Genomic DNA, 25,062 nt, shown 5'->3' on the forward strand with positions numbered 1-25,062 from the left:
AACGCTTCCTTCTCAACAAACAAGCAAATAAGACTCCTAGTGAAGTTCTCCAAAGCTAACTACGAATCCATATGTGCCAGCCTTTCCCAGGTGTGTGTGTGTGTGTGTGTGTGTGTGTGTGTGTGTGTGTGTGTGTGTGTGTGTGTGTAAAACAAATCTCCAAGATTATGTGTGTCAGCTACTTGGGCAGCGACACAAAGCAGTGGTTGAACAGAGAGAGTGTTGGAGGACTTGCTTGGAACCCTGGCTAAGTATTCAACTCTATAGCTGTGCCAGTGAGGAGTCTTATTGGGGATCTGGAGAAATAGGGAGAAACCAGCCCCAGACTGGCTGGGATCTCTGTGTGCTCTTAAGGGAAATTGCACCTTAGTGTGTGTGTGTGTGTGTGTACTTGTCATCCTCCCAACGTATGTCCCCCACCGTTGCTAGTGGTGGGGATTCAGGCTCCTTGATTAATGGTCCAGTGGTGGGGCGTCACAGCCTGCATGAATTCTACCAATGTTTCAGGAACTTTGAACCATCTCAGCACTGCCCAAATCAACTTTTTTGGAACCTTGTCATATGCTTTCTCCAAATACAGAAATGCCTAATTTGGACTCTTTCCACATTTCTAGCCTTTTCCCCACTATCTGTCTCATTGCAAATGACAGGCTGGTTGTAGTGCATCCTGATCTGAATCCAAACTGTTCCTGCCCCGCTTACTTTAAACTGTTTTTCTACTTATTTATTAATAAGGGGCAGAGAAATTATATTGTTTTTCTTTTCTACTAGGAAATTTAATAGAGAAACAGGTTTTGCTGAATCATGCCAAGAGATGGATAATGGATTTCCTGTACCTGTGAAGAATATGACCTCATTGCCTGTGTGTGTGACTAACAAACTCACTCCACCTAAGAAGAAACAATGAACTTGTGAGTTTCGAGAGGAGTAGCTGAAGGATTCAGAGTTCAACCGGGACAATAATAACATCGACTTTATCCACTATAAAGTTGCTGCTCATTTTCTGTCAGAACTGATGGACTTACGGCCATCAGGAAACATACAGCTAGTAACAAGCACAAACGAAACTCTCAAAGCCAAAAAATGTCAGCTACAGTGAAACATTTCTTTTCCACTCCCAACTTTTTGGACCAAGAACAAGTTACTGTGTCCGAACTAGCAATGACGTTTCATCATCACAGCTACTCATCGCAGGCTTGTGGTAATAAACTCTTTTGCCAAATATTTTCCTATTCCAAACTTGCCAAAACAATTTCTTGTGGAAAAATAAAAGCATAGTCGTTCACTGAAAACATTTTATCACCTCATTCTGCGGAGCTGGCTTTAAGTGAACTGCAGCAGAATAAACCATTATCATTAGCAACTAATGCTTCAAACAAAGGCAATCTGAAAATATATCCAGTGTCTGTCCGGTTCTTTTCATCTACCAGAGGTGTCAGTGATCGTTTGATTGATTTTTGTGTGGACAGTGATGAAACTGCAGATGGAGTAACAACCAAGATTTTAGAAGCGGTAGAAGGCAATAGTATGCAGCTGAAAACCTAAGTCAGCTACTGTGCTGATAATGCATCTGTCAGCTATGGCAAGCACCATTCCATTTTTACTAATTTAAAGACCAAACAACCATGTTTTATCAAAGCAAACTGCAACTGCCACGTTCTGCACAACACTGCAAAATACACATGCAAACAGTTGACCTTTGACGTTGAGCAATTGGTTGCCAAGGTATACAATGAATTTTCATCATCAGCTAAATGGTTGGATAAGCTGAAATCTTGCTACGACTTTGCAAAGGAAGAATACGCTGTTTTGTTACATCGTATTCCTGTGCACTGGTTGTCTCTTGAACCTGCAGTTGAAAGCTCATAAAATGCTGGACAGCTGTAACGATTTATTTCATCAGTGAAGGAAAACAGGAAACAAATATATTGATTTGGAGTTTTACTGCAGATCAGGAAGACAGGTTGTTGCAGAATGGTGAACTTGCTGTCCCAGAATGGTACATTCATTTTGTGTACAGCTTCATGAGTGTTCACACAGGCCATTAAGCGACTGGAGTCAAACAACTTGCATCACACAGCTTTTTGCTGTGGTGGAGAAAGTACTTAATGAGTTGGTGAGAAAAAAAAAGATCAGTTTTTTGGCTTTGTGATTAACAGTTTCAGATTTATGACTGACAGCCAGGTGTCATCATTTAAAACAGAAGCTCTGAACTTGTACAATTGAGTGATAGCTTACCTGGATAAGTAGTTTGACTTTGAAACAAGTCCGCTGAAGAAACTGCATGTTCTAAACCTTGATGAGTCTTGCTGTTCTTCTGATATTTTGGAGATTGTAACTGCCTGTGATATGACTGTTGATGGAGATGAATTGTGTGCTGAGTATCTGTGCTTGAAACAAGTCATCCCAAAGCTGAAGGCAGATCATGCTGAAGCTGACAAATGATCAGTTGAATTCTTTAGTGGCTGTGATGCACCTAGGTTGAAATGAATCATTGAATTAGTTTTTGCTATTCCTACTAGCAACAGTCATTTTGAACATATATTTTCAATGATGAAAAACTTGTGGACTGATGAGAAGAACATCATGAGGCCTGAGCTTGTGAAAGGTGAACTGTGTGTAAAAGTCAACTTTCATTTATCGTATTCTCAGTTTTTTTACTATGTATCCAAAGAAAAGTCGTTGCTGTGAGCTGCAAAAAGTGTACAGAAACATTAATTTAAAAAAGGGGTTAGAGCATTAGACAATAGTCATGGCAACAGCAAGCCCCAGAAACCTCTAGGAGAGCATTGAGCAGTTGGGTGTCCTAATGTAAACAGTAAATCCCAATTGCAGAGCAGGTGCAGGAGATTTGATGGCCATCAAGCAGCAGGACTCGACTAACAGAAGCCAGAGTGAGCCCGCCATAACAGTGAGTGCAGCTGGTGTAACCAGTGCTGTGGATGTGTAGCATGTCATTTAACACTTGCAGTACTAGACACTTGTAAAAAGGATCCCATTGTGCCATGTTTGGTTCAAGCAGTCACATCTTTTACTTACTGAATTATCAATACGATTTACTGAATGCTGATTAATACGTATGTATGTCCTAGTTGCAGACTACTAAAGGAAGTATGTCAGAGAGCGTGTTTAGACTGCATCTGATCCTGCATGCAAACCAGGGAATTGTTCTACAGTTTAAACATATTTACCAGAAAATTCAGCCAGCAAGGACAGTGCTAGGGCTAAGGGCTATTGATTTAAATTTCGTTACCCATTTCTCTGAAGGAAGTGTTTCAAGTGTTTTCTAATTTTTGTGTAAGAAAAGCTAAAACAAGTGTCTTCAGTTTGTTTTCCTCTGTTTTAACAAGGTTGAAGTTGAACTGCAATCGACTGTTTGGTGTCCCCACTGCTCTTTCTGAAGGCTGTGTTAACTTTGCTGTAATATGCATGCAACAAAAATATGGTTAGGTCTTTCTGTGACACCCTGAAACAATACCCCTGCTTGTTTGCATATGCTAAAATATGAAGTGCCATTTCAATCTGTTTCAGAAGACCTCTGCAATACATCATTGTAAATGGACTCTGCTAAGTACATCATTTGGAGATTTAGCCTCTGACCAATGTTTCTGAGCATCTGTCCACCACACTCTTACATCATGTGTTTCTCTTGCTGGGTCCACTTCACTATCCATGATGTTCCCAACTCTACAGTGCCTGGCTTTGTGACCTCAGTCAGACCTCAAGTCTTTCCTTCACTATTCCATCCAAAAGCCTTTTTGCATCTTTCATCACAGGCTGAAACATCAGAATGACATTATAAATATTTTGAACAGTAGTTCTCCCATTGTGTAATGTCTGCTAACCTTTAGCTCTGCCATATTCTGTAAAATAAACATATTGCAGCAACTTCCAATGAGTAAAGAGAGATAGAGAGGAAAAAAAAAAGAAAAGCAATATTATCGTGAGCTTTCATGTCATTCTGCCATTCCCCTTCACAACTAGTTGTATGTATGTTGTTTGTGTAATTCGTACTTGGAGAGTCATCGAAACCGGAGTCAAATTCCTTGTATGTGTGCATGCTTGGCCAATAAATGTGATTCTGACAGCTAATCCACACCCCTTTGTGACTCTGTAATTCTTGATGTCAACAACATAAGTGCAGAAGCTGCATTTATACCTCTGCTGGAGTTAAGTCTTCCCATTGCAAAAACCAAGAAACTACAAGGCGGATTTTTCATTTTGGCACCAAATACAAAAGTAAATCTTAAGTCCTAAGGCCTCAGAAAAATGTCTGTGCAGTCTTAAATCAGCTGTGTTCATCATTGTATTATAATTTTGTGTGTTGTAATAAAAGACTAAAACAAGGTGATTAAGGATGTTTAGTAATATTACAATACAAATACCAAAGTGGAGATTTTTTGAGGCTGTGCAGTGCCGTGCAGTGCAGGCCAGGCAATGTGTTCTTGGGTAGACCTCAGGACTTTGAGTACAGCCCTGTAGTAAGTAGCAATTAAAATACAATTTCATATTAATTATGTGTGCATATGTGTATTCATGTTAATTGTGTGTGTGTGTGTGTGTGTGTGTGTGTGTGTGTGTGTGTGTGTGTGTGTGTGTGTGTGCTTAGACTTGTAAAGTATCAAGATAATTATTGTTTTTGGCTACGAGAGGTTTCTCTGCTGTCATGTGTGAAAGTGTACACTTCAATTAAATAAACACCCTGGCTGTGAGTCTTTAGCACCCAGACCTTCACATAATTTGGTTGAAGTCATCTGATGTTAGCTCAGCATCTTTTTATTTCACAAGTTTACATCCACTAAGTACTGTCAATTTCTTTTCCAGCATTAGTGAATTGACCAAAACGATTGACTTTCATTGTTATTTTTATATAATATTTCTTTTAAATTTTACTGTCTCCTGACATTTTCTATTTTTGGGTAATTGTTAATATTCCAGTTTTGAGGGTCCTTCTGCTGTGTCCAAACCCTAGGTTTTCCAGTGCTCCCTTTCAAATACATTTATTGGTTATTTTATCAATTACCTGTGTATAGTCTGTACATCTTGATGAAGATTATCTGCAAATTTTTACCCACATCCTACAGCAAGATGATTCAAGCATCAAGTTCCTGTCAGGCGGCAGCAGACAATACAGTTTACAAATGCATGTATTATGTCACACTATATCTCAGTATTAAGCAGAATAAAGTATTAAATGCTTTCAGCTAGTCATCTAAACACAAAGAATGATCATAACATATCCAGTAATGGGAAGACGTTGAGGTTGCCATTTACCACCTTTTCAAATGCCCAAAGTGGGACATTTTTTGTAGAAATATGAGATTTTGCAGGAAAACATACCCATGGGTATGTTTCATTCCATGGCTGCGTAAGTGCAAAAGCTTACAGTTTACAGCCAGAAAAAAGAAAGAAATGTAAGTTGCAGTTAAGAGAAATAATGTCAGAGACAGACTAATGGTTCCAAGCATTATTAAAATTAAAATTTTGTATTTTGGGTACCAAAATTACATGCATTTTTGCTTTCACAATGTACATGTCCAGAATTTCTGACATGAAATGTTGGCAACCCTAGATACACTTCCTGCAAGATTGGACTCAAGACCTACAACAGTGTACAAGCTCATTTTATACTAGAAACACAACATCAGTATTTACCAGATGTTTGTCACATGCTCAGCTTAAAACATTCAGTCCCCAGTGATAGCATTTTCTAGGCACCCAGCCACTTTTCTTGGTTTGGGTTCTCAACTCCCCTTCCCAGTTTGGCAGCCAGATTCATCCAGCCTGACACAGACTTGCTTCTTGCCTTCACAGTCTCTCTGGATTGCCATCCTAGAGGATTATGCTCTGCTGTTCTCACTTTCTTAGACTATCAAGCACACAACTAAGACATAGCAATTCTATTCCTTCAGCCACCCCATACGAAAGGATTACCACTAAAACCCCTAAAGCCACCCCAACCACTACATCCAATCCTTTGACTACCCCCATCAGTGATAGTGTCTTGAGGCAGATGAACCAAGGTAATGGTGTACATAAAGCCACCCTAACCAGCACAAGCTAATCCTCTGACTGTCATTCCTCTATACTATCAAGGCCTCAACCCAGCATAATCACAAAAGTAATGATGTGCTCTGAATAATCTTAGTGCCAGAGCCCAGTTTGGGTCATTAGCACCACTTAGCTATACAGCATATTACCACCATGAAGTCTTAACTCTTCAGACTTTTTACAATTGATTTAGGAGTCATACTTTAGTACAAACCAGAAAGTCAGTCTGCATTTCAAAATGACATGCGTTATTCAGATTCGCTCATTTTTAGTAACAGATGCTTTTTTTCCTCACTTTATATACAGAATAATAATAGGGAAAAGCTATTACACCGAGTTTCAGATAAAGGATGTTATCCAATATGCACTTCATTTGTAAAGCTCAAAAATCTTCATTTCACATAAATTTACTCACCCACTGGATTAAATAGCTCTTTGTTTATAGACAGGGAGGCCCCCCAGACTCAGGTACATAATGACAACATCCAATATGGTTTAAACACCACAACTAGTACAGGCATACACAAGTAAAATTAAATTCTTTAAAACCACTGCCTTGTCCAGCTTCAAGCATTGCTACTTTTTGCAGTATATGTATGACCATCACATAAATAATTTCCCCATCGATTTCCTGCCTGTTGTAAATTTCTTGGAACATCTTGTAGACCATGTTGAATGTGGTCATAATGCATGTGGCCTAAAGGGAAAAAAGGTAAACAAATTAAGGTTAGATTATGGATATTAGTGACTGCATACTCTGTTATGTCATGGAATCAATGTCTGCAAAAATTTGCAGAAGATACAAGATGGGCATAACTGGAAGCAAGTACTGCACTGCTGACATTTGGATTTCATATTTGCTTGTTTACAAAATTCAATAAGTAATGTATACAGTTGTCCATTATATAATTGACATTCATTCTAGTGCCTGCTTTTACAAGCCTGCTACCTATTTGCCTGCCAGCTGTAACTTTTTTAGAGCACCTAACAGATACGGTTCATTCCTCAACTTATATTTGGTAAATCACTGAAGATTAGGCAGTGCCAGACATTAGAATTATCTTATTGTTCTCAAAATGCATGTTGAAATAGAGTTAAATTTTAATTATAGTAATAAAGCCCCTGGGACTTTTCTAGAATTCTTGAGCAGATTTTGGGTTCTATTTTGTGTGGTAATACTAAAGCAATGAATGTTTCATTACCTGAATAAAAGGGGTGCATGAGTGCAGGTATCACTAAAACAGAATCCTCATTTCAGGGGAACAGATCTGTTAAGTCCTATTTTAAAGTGAATGATATACGAGTTGTCTCTTTCGGCTTTTCCTAGTTAGGGGTCGCCACAGCGGAACTCCGGTCCGCTAATGACTGGCAGTAGATTTTTACGTGCCGAGTCGCCAGCCCTGACGCACAACCTTCAACGAAGGTACGCCCATTCATGCATGTCTCCAGACAGGAGACGCTCTAGCTGAGAATTGAACGGGACAACTTCTTACTGTGAGGCGACAGCACTACCGCAGCACCACCACCGCAGTATGCATCAAAATGTTTGCATGAGTGACTTAAGCTGCTTACCCCATTACACAAGCATGATCAGCAAAAGCCTTTTTCCTGTTTGCTTCCCTGTCAGTCACCCCCCCCCCCAAGTCAAAAGAGCTAAACACCTGCTTACATGGTGCCATATTTGGAAGTTATGTCATACCGTACTCTGCCACAACTACTGTCCTTGCAGGGCAGTTTTGTCCACCTGATCAGCTTAGCTGTTTCACACTTACTGTATACGGAGAAGACTACCGCCATGGTTGGAGACTGCACTGCTTTTTCTTGGCCTGTTGCAGTCTTTCAAAAGGAGAAGGGTCAGGTAAGCGAGTGCTCACAGCTTGGGAAGGAGGCAGCATTAATCTGTTGTGCTGCACAAGTGAAATAGTTTGGACACTAAAGACAAGGCTAAATGATTATGGTTATGAAGGCCTTCACTAGCTGCCAAGTTAAGTGGCCAGACAACATGCGGTCCTTTTACAGATATAAAGGGGTCTTTCCCTTAAGTCAGAACCTCTACTTTGATATAGGAGCAACTGGCAGCATTTCATATACCTGTTATCCTCTTAGATTGCGACTGTTCCACACGAGGATAACCTCTGTTTGCTACAGACATGTCTGGCATAAAAGTTTATGCTGGCACAATGCATTTTCAAATCCATGTCAAAGGCCAGTACTACATATCAGGTTTTTAATCACTGAATGGTTACTAACAGCATCATTTATTTATTTATTGCATTTGTTGACCGGGAAAGTCCACTGGGCATAGGAAGAGCCCATTTTCAGTGGAGGCCCAGGGAGAAAATCTCCACAGTATAAGATACATAAGCTCCACAGTAATACATAAGTAATAGAACAATGTTGATACAAAAGTAAAAAAGAAGTTGAAACATAGGACAATGTCATTCCATTAATTACATACAAAAATCCTTAAAAACCGTGTTAATGTGTAGGATCAAGCATTATGGGTAGTAGTGTGACATAGGTGGAAAAGTAGTGGCAGAAGTGACAATAACCTATTACAGACAGCTACATTCCTTTTTACAATCTGAGGTGACCAAATGGACTTCTCTGAAGTTAATTTTTGTTAAAATATCAAAACATTGATTACTCACACTATACAGACATGCTTGCAATTTGCACCTGAAACCTTTACCTAGCATATGCATTCCAATCCCACCACAAACTTAGTAACTCAAGTTTTTCAAGCACGTCTGGAATAGACTGTCCCCCTTCTGGGATTAAGATGGTTAGAATTCCTGTTTAAAGTTTCAGACCAGCCTGCAAATTAAATGCGCTATGTATTCACACCAGACCTGGACTGAGGCTTCATCACAGCACCAAATTTTAAAAGGAATGGCATAAAGAAGCTCCAGTTAATCTTTGTGGGCAAGATTTAGGGTTCCATTGTCAGGAGGAAATTTGTGAATTTTCCCCTCCCTGATGTACATCAAGTTGATGTATGTAGGCAGATGTGTATGCAGGTTAATTGCTTTCACAAGCATAAGAGCCGTTTACTAAGAGGTCTTAAAAAGATGCAAGTTATGGAGCTCAGATACCCATTAGATCACCTAAAACCAGGAAAAGGTGCATTTTATGTGAAAGGATTATTCATTAAAAAATCTGATTGCTTAATATCTGCCATGGGTACAGGCAGGTTCTGGGCCCTTATCCCCCAAGGCTCCATTCTTGATGGAATAGCTCCTTTTGTTGGTTTCAGTTGTATCATGATCATTTAACTAATCAACTCTGTTGCATCCCCAAAATTCACACATTCAAAGCTACATCTAACAGAATGAAGATTAGTGCCTGGCTTACAGATTCACCTTCCCTCCGATCCTTCTGTCATCCCTACCTCATTTACTTTCACATTTCCTCCTCTTGATAGTTAACGTACTTCAAATTTACACACCTGTGTATGAATCGTTGTCCTCACAGGTGGAGGAAAACTAAAGACTCACATGCAATTTATAATGGAAGGCACAAATACTGGAAAGTAGAACAGATTCCCATTCACAAGAATGGACTTTGTATCGTTAGTGGCCATTTCTTAAGAATTTGTGGCTTGCCTCCATGGCAGAGAAATTGGTGTCCTGGCATGGGATGAGGGCTTTCTCATTAGCCCCAGCAGTGGAAGAATCAAAAAGGGATGGAAATGAGTGAAGGGATAGGGTAGGGCCTGTTCTCTTCCAGAGAAAGAGTGCAACAAGCACTGTATTTCTCCAGAGAAGGAGGAAACCCACTTCATGCAAGCACCATACTTCTCCAGAGCAGAGAAAACCTACTTTTTGCTTTATGGAAGATGCAGCTTACTGCCAATATCCTTTATAGGACAAAGGAACTAGTGCAATCAACCCATTGTATAACCTCTTCTGCTGCTTAGCTGAATATGTAGAGAGTTTGTGGTCAAAGCAAACATCCTCTAAAACCACCCCTAAAGGCTGGTTTAACATCAGCCTTTCCTCTAGTTCTTGCCCAGTGAAGAGCTCATTAGTGGACCGATTTGGAGGGGTAAGATAATTATCAGCAGGGGCAAAGAAAAATTCTGCACTGCTGAAGATATGGTGGAAGTGAGGATGGCAAGTTATGGCAGCTAACCAGACTTCTTCCACTCCCAGGACTGGTGATGGGATCCACTTGGCTGTAGAGGCATAATTGCCATCATACCTCAACGTAAATTGTGATAACTGGAGTAAGCTCAATGGGTCTGATGAACAGGGTGATGAAAACGGTCTTTACCATGCACTTTGCTACCTGTATGCAACATGATACAAGATGGAAATGGATTATGCAAAATTAGGAGGAAAAGTCTGCAAACAATGCTGAAAATATTTCAAGAGCATAAAAGAAGAGCAAACATATATGAAGTCAATTGATAGTACCATTAAGAAAACAAAGTAGAAAGTAGTCAGTGTTAAAACCTTTTCTAGTAAAATTACTGGTTTATCAATGGAGATAAGCCAAAGGCATTATCCAGACAACACTGCCAGGAGAGGAAGTTGGAGAATGAGACCCCAGTACGTTTACCTACTTCAAGGCAGGAAAGAACGGCCTTCCTAAAGAGACAAAGTCAGAGTGGGGAATGTGAACAGACTGCATACAGTCTGATACAAGTAACAGATATGCAGCTCTTGAATGCTCATTTCATGGTCACTTGTCTAAGTGGTACATTTAGATATACCATGCAACATTTTATGGAACCATTTGTGTACAATACCCCCAGTCTTAAGTAATTTCCACACAGACCCCAATGCATTCTTTGAAGTGTACCAAATTTACGGTCACAGTTGGTATAAAATTCCTACACCTTTGCGATTTGTGACAGGTTTACCTTACCTCCATCAAGTCAGCTTCATCAATAAGTCTTTAGTTTTGCTCAGATAAACATGCAAGATACCAGTCAAAATTAAATGACATATATGAGTACACAAATTTGAGTTTAGCGGTCAAAGTATTTCACACAATTACCAACCTGCAATAAACTGTAAAACAAAATTATAATTCAGTGTAGATTGCCCCTTCTGGAATAGGAATTCCAATATATACACAGCAAGAAATGTAAAAAAAAATATTAGGAGTTTGTCTCACTGATTTCAGGTAAGAAACAGTTCAGCCCAACCACCACATCAAGAGAATTCCTGTGGAAGGATAATGAGTCATTAGATCAAGTTTTATTTGCAAAGATACTCTTATCTGAAATTGTGGTTACAGAATGAAATTTTCAATGTGGCAAAAAAAAAAAAAACACACACACACACACAATTTAAAAATTCCACATTTGACAAGTGAATTCCACATTTGAACTTCCAGAGGCCCATGATGCATTTCATTTCGTTAATCTCTATTCCTGACTTACTGGTTAGTGTCTGCAATGATGCTGATAGTTTTTTATTCTGTAGGCTCATTTCTGCTGTTGCTTTGCTAGCTCCAGGTGCTGCATGCTCTGTTCACCCTCGCTGTGCTCGGGCTCACTCCACTCCTTTACTCTACCCTCATTCCTACCCACCCCATGATAAATTTCCTTTATTCCTAGACAGGCTCCTGCCCTTCTCCCTATACTCCAATCAGCACCCAACCTACACTTTTCAATCTCACTTCATCCATTATCTCAAACGCTGTGTCAACACTCAAACACCACTGCTCCTCCCAATCTGCCTTGTCTTCCTTACCCTTCTGCACTTCACACAATATACCACAATTTAAAACCTTTACCTATCACCTCAACACAATATACCACAATTTAAAACCTTTACCTATCACCTCAACCATAAGTCCACCTACACCCAGCTACCACCTAATGCACCCAGGGCTTATTATACGACCACTCTGCTACCAGATTTAAACTAGTAACTGAAGCAAATACTAAACATAACCTAACAACGCTATACAAACATCCCATACTTAAAAGAAAACTAATAACCACAAACCTACCTCTCAATAAAGCAAAACTTCCCCTATGTGGGGACATCCACCCCAACTCTGGGCCAACTCTAAATCCCACAACCCTATAAACCAACAAATCTCTCACAATAGCAACCACTAACCTGCAAAGTATCAGGAGTAAAATTCCAGAACTTCCATGCCTGGATTTCACACAGTGGACCAGATATAATAGCAATCACAGAAACCTGGCTTAAACCATATATAAACTCAGAATTTCTACCACCTGGCTACTCCTGCTTAAGATACAACAAACCCCATAAAAAAGGTGGAGGTGTTGCATAAGTCATTTCATATTAGTAACATATACCAACCCCACCCCACAATTCACATCTGCCGAAATTGTTGTAGCTGTCCTACAACTGAATACCAGCAAAAAGCTCTGCATCATTGGAATCTATTTTCCATCAGGCAATAATATACCCATCCTAGAACAAATCCTTGCCTGGACTTCAAAAACATTTACCAGGAGACAATTATCCTTGGAGATGTCAAACATAGATTGGACAGAAGTCACAAAAAATCGACCTTCAATAAATATAAATCTATTCAATTATACCCAGCTTATCAATGAAGTAACTAGACCCAACAAAACGACAACCAGTAGTTACATCATAGACTGAATACTAGTCTCACACCCAAACAAAATATCTTCAGCAGGGACTCTACCTCAAACCATAAGTGATCACTTCCCAACATAAATAATACGCAAATCCACCGTAGCCCCCAGCCAACACCAGTACAGACTAACTAGAAATATCTCCAATTTCAACAAAACAACTCTAAATGACACCCTGGCACAAATAATCTGGAGCATTCTCAAAGTTCTCCCACTAGATGAAGCTGTTGAATTCTTTAATTCAACCTTCTCAAATATCCTAAATAATCTAGCCCCCATATGGCAAAAAATAATTAAAAACAACAACGCTACCTGACTTACTCATCCCACAAAACAACTGATGTCTAAAAGAGACAAATGTTGAAAGCTTTGTCAAAAAAAAACAAGACCCCCCAATATCTCCTACGATTCAAACAACTTCATAATCAAGCAAAACATGCAGTAGTAAAAGACTAAAAACAATCTAACCAAAAATGCCATAAACAAAACCCTAACAAATTCTGGAATACAATCTCAACCCTACTTAACCCAAGATCCAATAACAACCCCTGTCCTGACCCAGACAAATCCCCCACAGAAATTGCCACAATATTCAACTCACATTTTATAGACTCCATTGCTAACCTTACAGGAAATTTCCCTCAAATATATGCTAGCGGTAGCACTCTCACCAAATATAAACTCCACCTTTTCTCCCATCCCTACCTCAACTATCTTGAAACTACTCCTTAAACTCCAACCATGTACTAATGAGCCTGATAACCAACCTCCAACATACATACAGATGTCAGCAAAGTCTATAGCTTATTCAGTTAGCATACTTTTAAACAGATCTCTCCAAGAACAGCAAGTACTCACTATCTGGAAAAAAGCTTACATTCTCCCACTACATAAGGCGGCCAAAACATAGATTTCACCAGTTTACAACCCATAGGAATCCTTTCCCTTCTATCCAAAATGCTAGAAAAATGTATTTACAATCAACTCCTAAAGCTCCTTCTAGACAATAAAATCTTGCCCCCCACCCAACATGGCTTCAGATGTGGACACAGTACCACCACTGCCCTTATATCATTCATGGGCACAGGGAAAATTGTGCCTTCTTTATTCCTCCACCTATCAAAGGCATTTGATACCATCTCACATCCCCTACTACTCACTAAACTATCTAACCTAGGAATCTTACCCCCTACCTTAGATTGGTTTTCTAACTACCTTATAATTAGACAACAAGCAACAAAATGGGATCAATACTTCTCACCTTATCTCCCAATATCAACAGGAGTCCTCCAAGGCTCTATACTTGGGCCCCTCCTTTTCAGCATATTTGTTAATGACTTCCACTCTTCTCGGTCCCAAACCTCACTTATTCAATACACAGGTGATTCCATCATTATCTGCTGTATCTACTCCACAAGTGAACTCCAAAAACTAACTCAAATCTCCTTTTCATCCACAGAAATATGGATGAACAAGAATCACCTAGCCCTAAATGCTAACAAACCCAAACTCCTTCTATTCACCCTTAAAAGATCCACCCCTATAAACAGGTCAGAATTTACTATTCAGTCTCAGAACAGCACTGTCATCAAAGTAGTGCCCCACACTAAACTCCTTGGAGTTACTATCAATGAAAATCTCTCCTTTGACCTTCATATCCTAAACATCAGAAAGGCCCTCCAAAAGTTAGGTCTGCTTCACAGACACATAACTTACCTCAACCACTCAGCCGAAAAAACCCTAGTATCCCCCTTTCTTTTACCATCTCTACTATATGGTGCCCCCCCCCCCAGCTCACAGGCATTCAACTCTCTCTAAAAAAACAAACTCAAATCTTGTTACAATAAAGTAGCAAAGTTTGCCAACAATGCCACACATACCTCCCATCACTGTATATCCCTTCAAAAACTCAAATGGCTTGAACTACCTCACTTCCTAACTTACCTACAACTCACCACTGCACATAAAATCATAACTAAACAGAAGATTGCCCATCCCTAGCCTCACGAATGTCTCCCTACAATCCCACTAGATACCTCAGATCAGAAAATAAATGTCTTCTAAGGGTAGAATTACCCAACCTTACAGCTCCCTGAGCTCTTTAGTACATTATTGCCAAGGTGTGAAATTCCTTACCCACCACAATCAGAACCACTTCTAACCACACCATTTTCAAGAAGTCTCTGCAAGAATACCTCTCCAAACTATGGCTCTGTACTTGCTCAAATATTTCTTCGAGCATTACATGAAACTAGAAACCTCTTCTAACAATTTAACACTTTGAAATATCTATCTTCACTTAATTTAACTCTTCTCCCTCTCAGTTTTATGCATCCTCAGCTACAACATGAAATTTAAAGAAAAGAAACCATAATTCTAATTGTATATCAACATATTATTCATATATATATATATATATATATATATATATATATATATATATATATATGTGTGTGTGTGTGTGTTTATTGTACCTGAATGTAAATCATTGTTATTTTTGTATTTTGTATAATGTTGCTTACTAGGAACTTGAATCTGTTAACAGCCATTATATAGCTTTATCTAATCAATGTATATTTAATACATGGAGCTTTTCCCCCCAGGCCTCCGCTGCAAATGGGCACTCCTAGACCCAGTGGACTATCCTGGAAAACAAATGCAAATAAATAATAAAAATAAATTTATTTACAGACACATAGCCAAGATAATTGCACTACTACCACCCTCCAATATGTAGTTCCCCTCAATTGTAGCCCCCACACTCTGAAATGAAAGTTCACTTCTAGTCAACCAGGTATTCAAAAAGCCATTTAACAAATAAAGTGCAACCATAAGGTGGTGTCTCATTCATTGTAGAAGTTTCCTACTTCAGGAAATGTTTATGGGGAATTTAAACTAGTGTCAGTACTAGTCAGTATAACATGATTAAAAAATTAATTGCCTCTTAATTCATAAAAATCATACAAGTGACATCTAAAGCTGTGGGGAAAAAAATGCCCAAAATGCTTCAAAGAATAACCTGATTCAACATGTAATTCAGGAGGTTAGAAAACAATGATCACAGCACTGAATTGACTTGAGTCATTGCAGTATCTTAAACACAAGTTTCTCATTTTGAAGTTTGCAGTTTCAAAAGGGTGGAATAAAGCCTACCAGATACAGAATTTTTAACTAGTTAAACACAGCATTGATGCAGTCTTTTGTAAGAAGGGTACATGTTTCACATTCAGTACAGAATCAAGAATTAACAGGATCCTTGAAGTATGCATTCATTTTACAAATACTGGAACCACAGAAATGTAATTTTGATGAGATTGTATATCTAGAGTAATATTTACTGGTTTAACTCGTTACAACAGTCACTTACTCCTTGCCTTCTTATTCATTTAGCAAAGATACAGAAAGAGCTTATTCCTAAAAATGTAAAAAGTTATAATGCCCATCAGGTTACTGCTGTACCAGGGTAGCTGAAGTTACTCACGCTATTGATAAATCTTGGCAGCTCTACCTACTACATTCTCCCCAGCTATGTCATATGATTGCCAAATTTAACCAGATTTTCTACCATACCTTAGTTTGTAAGACATCTTTGCACCCAATGGTGAGTAAAACAACCACCTTTTCTACCTGAAAATTAAGCTTCATAACCCAATATGGCTACCTCCACCCTATAGTCAGTGACTGTAGGGAAACATTACTGCATAGGCCTGCTATACCTAGCTAGTCCTTACCCACTTTACCTACTGCCACCTTTTGGCATTATGACAGCCCACCATAAGGATAAGTATATTGATTTAACAGCTATGAAGTACAGTCAAAATTATTCTATGAGATTTTACATAGAAAGCCTTTTACAACTATGCTAATTATTTCAACAAGTTTATTATGTAGAAATAAGACACCAGTTCAATACTTGCATATCCAGATCAAGTTTTATGGAAGTTACCAGTGCTGTTAACTATTCTGTGGAAGGAAAGATGCTACTGAATGTTAGCCATGTTAAAATAGTCTAATGAAAGACCAGCATGAACAAGACTACAGTTCCAAAATTGCCACTCACAGAAAGTGGGTTTTCTATCATGTGTAAACCACTGGTACATTGGGCACCTGTTTTAAATCAAGAAAGTCAGTGATGTGTGTGAGGGGTGTGTCGATGCCTTTTACATGATATCTATCCCACTTAAAATACAGGTTTTGCCTGTGTGCAAGGAAGATGAGGATAGAGGTTAATCATACTGACCATGATGGGAATGGGTAGATACCTCTCAACTATATAGATTTTTGCCTCAGATATTTGGTCTGTTTTTCCTTAAAAATGTAGTTTTCTGGCAAATTAGTGGCAAATCACTAAAGATTGAAGTTAGAAAATAATGACAGACATTTGAGTTTCCGACTTCATACTCTTCAAAAATTCATGCTAATGCAAAACCCGTTATTCTGTCAACTTTCTAAGTTTGTAAGAGCAATATTTAAAAAAGTGTCCCTATTTTTAAGGCCTTTGCCCCACTTTTATTTATGGCTTTGTCCAGATTTCTTGGTCTAAGAGGTTGACAGGTATGGAATGGGATTAAAAAAAACACTTGAGTCATAAGTAAGGGACTTGGATGGTGGTATGGCATGTATAATGTCCTTGCAACCTATACATCCAGCCAACACCATTATCTTTACAGTGAAAACACTGCCGACAGGAAAGCAGCTGCACCAAACACCATTAGCAAAGGGCTATGGCACAAGTAAAGGAAACACCAGGACTTGGCCTGAAAGCTTCCATACCAACACTGCAAAAATCCAGCATTCAGTAAATGAAGCATGATTTTAGGGCAGGTTTAGCCTGAAAACTTTCAAGCCAGCATCACAAAAGTCTTTAGTAAGAAGGACCTTGCAAGACTCAATGCTTAAGTTAAGTCCAGTGTGGAGATTACAGCTGACATGCAGTTTGTCTAAAGTAGCGAGATTGGAGTTTTACATTGAATGCCCCAAAACCATACATCCCTAACAATACGTAGTAATGTCTCCCAAAGCAGTTCAGTGCTAGAACAACAATTGCTCAAACATTTGCACTTGAGCAGTCCAGTCACTAGATGCTTTCCTCGTGTGCACTAGTACAGTGCAGTCAAAGTGGCATTAACACCCAATGGATACCTTATAGTATATGCATCTACAAACCATTCACTAGAAAGCAGTTGTGCTACTTAGCTTTAAAAAATATGTCTTGTGTTACTACCTCCACAATTTATGCACCCAGCATACAAGTAAAATTTGTTAACCTTCCTGCCAAAATTTCTTACATCTCATGAAGTATTGACTTTAATATTTCACATTAAGCATGCATTTAATACTCACTTATAATAGTAATGTCTGTTACCTCATTTGCTAGAGCTGTGGATCCAAGCTTTGGTTATGGCTCCTTCCAAAACTTCAATCCTGGGGCCTCTGTTTTCAGTTGCAGCACAATATATGAAAAGCAGCCTTAAGCCATCCTTATTGGATAGCTTTTAGAAGCTACCCCCAAGTTCTCTATAATGGACACTGATTTACCTTTAAGTCTACAAAAATTATCTTTGTGACCTGAAACTCATAGCAGTGATTAAATGCAAAGCTTGGTACAAAATACCAAAGGCAAATACTTACTTGCAAGTTGCTGTGAATATAGTTCTAGCCTAAAATGCCAATTTTTTTATGAGATTATTCTGTTAATCAATTGAAATTGAAATTATGGCACTTTCCTATAAACAGGAGTCCTGTCTGCCAGTATGACTTGGTATATCACTATACAATTTTAAAATGTTTCTAATGTCAATAGCTGAAGACCACAGTACATAACTAACTCATTAAAGCCATTCAGTATGGCATCATTGCCAGAAAGTTTGGATTTCATGGTTTTAAGCTCTGTACCTTTTATTTAAATGCGCAGTCTCAAAATAGATGACCAGCTTATGCAAAGACAAATGCTAGACTCAAAACTGCAAGTTAACTACAGTGGAACAGACCATCCTCCATTATATAAAACAGGAAGCTATATTTTATAGTCATAACTTCAGAGATAGCAAGCTGCTATTGGTCCTACAATCCAGTAGGGCCATGAGCTGATGTTCACAGCTTTTAGAACACTTATTTTAGCAAGTTTACTGTGCTTAACACTCAGGTTGCTTCTTTAAAACTGCTTACAAAACACTCCAATGCAGCTAAACAAATTTTATGTATTACACGTGATTCAGCCGAACTCAACTTGCTGATTACAGAAACCTATAAACCAGATTCCAGAATTCTGAACCCTTCATTAAGGTTACAGTTGCCCTTGAGAGGGTAAAAAGTCATACAGACTCCAATCACACATTTCTTGGACAACAATACATGCACTAAGACAGATAAAATAGTTAAAAGTCTTACCTGTTTAGATGAATCTAAAACCCCAGTAATCTTTAATATCCTGTAGAAAAGAATTCCTAATCCAACAGTTCTACAGAACTCAGTTTTCTTCTGTATACATGTCACTAGCTATACAACAGAACAGTCAGGTAGTAAATATGAATCACTCCTACCTTTAAGCCGTCTTCTTCCAGAGGTCACAGAACATGGAGATGCCATGTGGAGCACAGTACTTCAGGCTCAGGTACAGTACTGTATACATGCAGTACCCATAGCATATGCATCACCATATATAAGCATGCATACTTCAGTTAAAACCAGCTCTAGAAAGCAAATTCATAGCACCTAGTGCATTTCACAAGGGAATGTTCACAGCATCTTAACAGTGCAAGCAACACCATATACAAACTAGCCATCCATGAAAATATTCAAAGCCTCTACACCAAATGTCTGTGCATTAGTTTGGACATTAAAAGTGAATATTCATAGTAAAGAATATGCTTTGGTCATTTCAAAATGAAGATTTGTACAACAGTTATGTTGAGCTCTATGCCCCAATTATGTAACTTTAGCAGTAAGCTCTACAGAAGGGAAAGACACTGCCTTGCCAAGTTCTGCTATAAATCACTAGTCTCTATGGAACCAGCAACTCAAGTATTAATACAGTATCTTTGTAAGGCATGTTTATTCACTGGAGACAAATGCACTATAATATCCAATTAAAACTGCATATTCAGTTCCATGGTATAAAGGCATAACAACAAATGAAGGCATTAAAGGTAGGACCACTTCAAGGCACCTCAAGAGACTTAAAGCTCAGGATACAGCCAGATACAAACTTAAAATGTTACACTTCTGAAAGTTACAGCTGCAGTTCATTATGTCAAGATAATTCTGAAAATCTAATTGCAGTTTAAGAATTTCTAGCATTACTAAGTGTATGAAAAAGGTTAGAGAGACCTGTTTAAAATAATGTCACGTTTGTCCTCTTCGTGGCATATTAAACCAGGAAATAGATCTGTATAGTGATGGATAGAAATTCCCTCAATAATTTCAGTAAAGATATTTGCCCTACCTTTGAAGACTTCATCCCAGAATCATTTAACTTGCTTGCAGATTCTAAACTGCTACACTGACTCCATTTGTAATAGGCTCTTCAAATGACAGCTCTAATAAAAATCCAAAGACAAAAATGGTACAGGGTGAACAACTGTGAAAAATGAAAACTTTTAACTGAGCACATTCTATAGCTCAGAAATCTGTTTTAACCAGTTCTGCATACATTTCCCTTCTACAGCAAGGGATGAACAGCGTTGCATGTTCCTTTACCTGTTACGCCTTGTTACACTACTTATTGTCGCAGGAAAGGCCTCTGAGCTAAATGGTTTAAGCTTCAGTACACGCAGAGTGCTTACATTACAACTCCTCTGCCTGACTAAGATCACGGTACCTTAGTGCATTCCTCTAATACTGTTTCCAGGCGAGAGCTACCAATCCTTCAAACACTGACGTGTTTGTCCAGGACATGCCAGGGAATACCATTTCAGATTACCTTAATCTCATCTCAGAATACAAATTAAAAAATCTTCTAGAGGGACATTAGTTGTTTAAGGGCAAATACTTCATCAACCAAAAAGAAGAAATAGCATCAGAAAGACTAGCTTCTTGACAAAATAGAGATTAGCAATGTAGAATACTCATTATGTATGCACATTGGTCTAGTGTACGTTTGCATCTCAATCAGTTGCATTACCCTGCCCCTTTGTTGCCACAATCCTACTACACATCACCTTCAAATGCCAAACCTGTAGGGCGGGCCTTTGGTCACCAATAGGTGGGGGTTGACAAAATGATTTACCTCAGACACAAGATATGGCATTTGATTTTCAGCTTTGAGGAGAAATTGGATAGATGCAAAATGGCCCACAAAGGCAGATAGCTCAGTACTTATGAACTGGGTCAGCAAACTTGCTATACTTGTACTATTACCAACATTTCCAAAAATACATGGCTTCTGCTCCTTGTCAAGAGTTGAAAACTAGTAGATCCACAGTAAACTCCAGTCACTGAGCAAATGCATTTAGCTTATACTGCCAATTATGTTTCTACAGGACCTCCCCCCCTTTACTCCCTCAAAGTGGGAAGCTCCACCTCACACACCCCTATGCTATGCTAACACTGCAGGTTACACCACCACCCCAACTAAAACTCCCAAATTTGCAGTTTTCCAAGTTGAGTGGTACTCTGCTATATCTGTCAGGAGGTACATGTACTGCAAAGTGTCCACATGTACATTCCCACCCCTCCATACAAATGCAGGCAAATTCTGTTAGACTTTATTCAGAAACCCCAAAAGGCTCATACATCAGAAAGGTTTTCTACCAGATGGGCATGACATTCATACCCTCCCAACCAACACACATCAACTACTGACCACAGGTGGAACTCAAGTATACAATGCACAAGTGAATTTCTATAGTCTGATTAGCAATTTCCTGTTCATCAGTTACAGCAAACAAGAAAAAACAGTGACTGCTAGTAGATGATTGTTGGTCTCAGATGCAACAGATGCACAACTTAGTACCAATAACCTACAACTAAGTAGGTGCCACCTACTACCACTAATCAAGCACAGATCTGGTCATCTTTTACAAATACATCACTCTTCTACATGTACAAATTCTTTAAGTAGGATTCTAGGACAGTTATCTTGAAGTAAAAAAAAACGTAGAGGTCTGCAATTTATCCTATCTACAAAACATTAGCAGTTTACAAGCCAAGTGCAAATGTTTAACTAGCAGTTAATCTGGGTCTATATTAGAAGTACGAAAATGCTTCTGAGCGAATACGGAAACAGTGACACATATTCATCGAATCACATTTAAGCGATTTGATGAATATGTCATAGGGCAAGGAGATAGTTGGCCAATTTCACGGAGTTGCCCTTTCCTTCCTTATAGTGCAATCTCGGAGTTGGTATATTTAGTTTGGGGGTGTGGGGGGCGAACCACCCCACCTGTTTATGGTGTTAAATTTTTTTTTTTTTTTTTTAGAGAACGGTCACGCAAGTTTTTTCCCTAGAGAAAATTTTGATTATGTGGCTGTTCACTATTTTCACGTTTCGTGCATTATGTGTCGACTTTTATGTAGTCGCACATATGCACTTTTGGTCTTATAATATAGACCAGTTAATCTCACCTTTTCACTGCCCTGTTCTTTCAGCAGCCTGTTAATTGAGGTTGAAAAATTAGAATGACCTTTTAGTAGAGCCTACTAGAGAAACAGAACTATGTTGACTGCCCATTCCTCTCAGACATACAGGAAGCTAAGCAAGAGACCACATGCTTGCTTATTTTTAAAGACACCTAAAAAAGAGTTCTTGGGTGTGAAGTATATTTGATAAGTATCCCCTCCATGTGCTGCCATCATGTGGAGAAGCAGTCTTTCTACCTAACTGAGAATGATGCGTTACAGAGGATGAGACTGAAGAGAAAATAATCCAATGTGGTGCCAAAACAGAAGCGTCTATGCAAAGTTCAAACAAAAATGGTTTTACATAGATATTATTTCAAACTGTAGAAAATAAATATTTAAAGAATGTAGGCCTCTGGTAAACTATTCATTTTGCATGACTGGAGAGCAAGTTTCCTCCTCCCTGTGTTATCCGCCTCCATTTAAAGGCATGGAATGTTACCTTGGAATACTGGTCAGTAGTAGATCAACATTCTCTCCAGTTACTTGGATAAAAAATACATTTCAGAGCACAGGCCATTGTATATCCTATGACTCAAGTTACGTAACGGGAGCTATTCGCCATAAGAAAATGGAGGGCAAGTATTCTGAAGTAGTTTTTAAACCAATTTCTGTGAAGTGTTTCAAAGAAGCTATACTTAGGGCTTGCCTTAAGGTTCAATACAGCCATCCTTGAGATAAGCTCTTGAGTATACCCAATTGTACCCTTGCTAACACTACTATGTAGTATAGAATACTTTTAGTTTTGTGCAACAGGAATGTTATGCTTTGATTTTTTTTCCCAGAATGCCACCTGGCTCAACCACTTGTTTTAACTCATCATTCAAGATCATTTCTTTCAGGACCTAAAGGTATGCTGCACCTGTACTACCTGGTGTGTGGAGGGGGCATAAAAGGCTACATAAGAGTGCCTAGTCCAAAAATCCTAGCTGCACCACATGTAACTATCGTTAGGCAACAGCCAGTCTAGGCCGTTTTATAAGGAGATGTTATTACATACAAGAAAGCTTACAGCATCAGTTGTTGGAAAAGGAAAAACTAGGATAAAGTACAGATCAAACAATTACACAAACTAAAAGTCGATCTAAACTCCTAAAATATATTTTAGAGCTTTTATTTTGAATCTTATATGAGGATCATTATATATGTCATATGTGCACACATGCAAGCACACATCAGATCAAATGAATGGGTGTTAAAAAGTTAACAGAAATTACAACAAGGGATAAAATAGTTTTCATTTAAAAATGTAATTTTTCTAAGCACAGATACAACATGCAGATGACAGCAGACGTACAACCCCTCGTTGTTGCTTTTTAATCCCAAATTCAGAATTGCCTCATGCTCATTCTGAGTCAGACTGACCCAGAAGTACCTTTGCAAAGTTGAATAGCCTCAACATGTCCTAGAACTTTAGTCATGCCATTTCTATGCAGGTTTTAGTAATTATATAATCAAGCCTATGTATCCAGACAAGTCTTAAACTACTGTCTAAGTCATAACCATGTAAGGATACAAATTCTCAGACATGGCCTACCGGTATAATCATGACTGCAAGATTAAAAACTACTAAAATTATTTAAATAGATTTTATAACCAACAGTTGCTCCTTCATTAACTATATGTGGTGCCAGTACTGGGGGTTTGAGAATATCACCCCCCAACCAAGGTGTCCCACTTCATCCCACCCCCCACCCCCCCATATCCCTAATTAATTCTTAACCCTGAAAGTTCAAAATGGCTACACTAACCACTAGCTGTACAGCAGGCATTCAAAGTCCATTTCAATTGCATTAGCTGTTACTGTACACACTCATAACAACACTTTCACTGCAGTAGCCAAGCAAGATTCATACCAACCTGTTAAGCCACTTCACTGTTCTTTTACATTTCTTTTACATGTGCATTTCAGATATTTGCTGTACATACACAGACCACTCAGACCAGGTAAAGATCATTGGGCTAGGGCCCAGGCCCTACCTATATATCATTCAGACCGAACGATGTGCTTGGGTCAGAGCTCAGACCTTCCCCAAGTTCAAACACCAATCATAAAAGTAACTGAATGAAGCAGAGACAAGATTTAGGAGGTGGAGATAAACAGTAATAAAACCAGTAACAATGTGGGATTACAATGCAATACTATGTGTGCAATATGACAGAACAAGAAAATCTGGAAATATTGGACTTTTTCAGAATCTGTTAGACTTGTGGGGGACTCTAAAGTATATTACCTACTTCATGTCATTAATGTTCAAAAAAATGCATTGGGAAGGGGAAGATAGGAAAGAAAGTTAACTGTAAGTAAAATATTTTTTTCTTACTAGCACCATTATGTGGTGTATGGTTTTCTTTGCATGCTATAAAGTAATGTTTTCTCGTTTTCTCAGTTATTTTTAAGTGTAATAGGGATTGTAAACAGGTGCTGCTGTTTTTTTTCTTTCCTTTCTCTTTTCCCTCTTTATTCTTGTTCACTTTTAAGAAATGTAGGCAATGCAATGCAAAAAAAGCCTGGTTAAAAGAGCATGACAAAAAAAAAATAATGTACCTTCTCATTCTTGCATGATGAAATGACTGGACCTTAGATTGATTTAGTAATGAGTTTTAAGAGTAAGCAAGTAAATGAAAAGGAATATTGAATATTATGAATTATTGAATATTATGAGGCTTTTTCTAGCAAATACGTGTATGCTCACTAGCAATTCTGCAGCTGGTCTTCATGTTTCTGTGGAAACAATCTGATAAAAAGAAATTGGCTGTCTGATTCTCTCATCTCCATGGAGACAATCTGATAA

The 25,062-nt window shown here is 38.5% G+C and overlaps 1 long non-coding RNA gene across 1 annotated transcript in view; it reads right to left on the reverse strand.

Moving 5' to 3' along the window:
- Positions 1-393: 393 nt before the first annotated feature.
- The window catches only part of LOC122793702, a 104,382-nt gene continuing 79,713 nt past the window's right edge, over positions 394-25,062 (reverse strand). Inside the window, exons 2-3 of the long non-coding RNA XR_006363509.1 lie at positions 20,091-20,184; positions 394-2,476 (exon numbers count right to left, since the gene is read on the reverse strand). This is a non-coding gene — a long non-coding RNA (uncharacterized LOC122793702). The remainder of the gene's footprint in view (positions 2,477-20,090; positions 20,185-25,062) is intronic.

Source organism: Protopterus annectens, chromosome 2.part0 (genome assembly GCF_019279795.1).
Source record: "Protopterus annectens isolate FY-2018-M chromosome 2.part0, PAN1.0, whole genome shotgun sequence".
Lineage (NCBI taxonomy): Eukaryota > Metazoa > Chordata > Ceratodontiformes > Protopteridae > Protopterus > Protopterus annectens.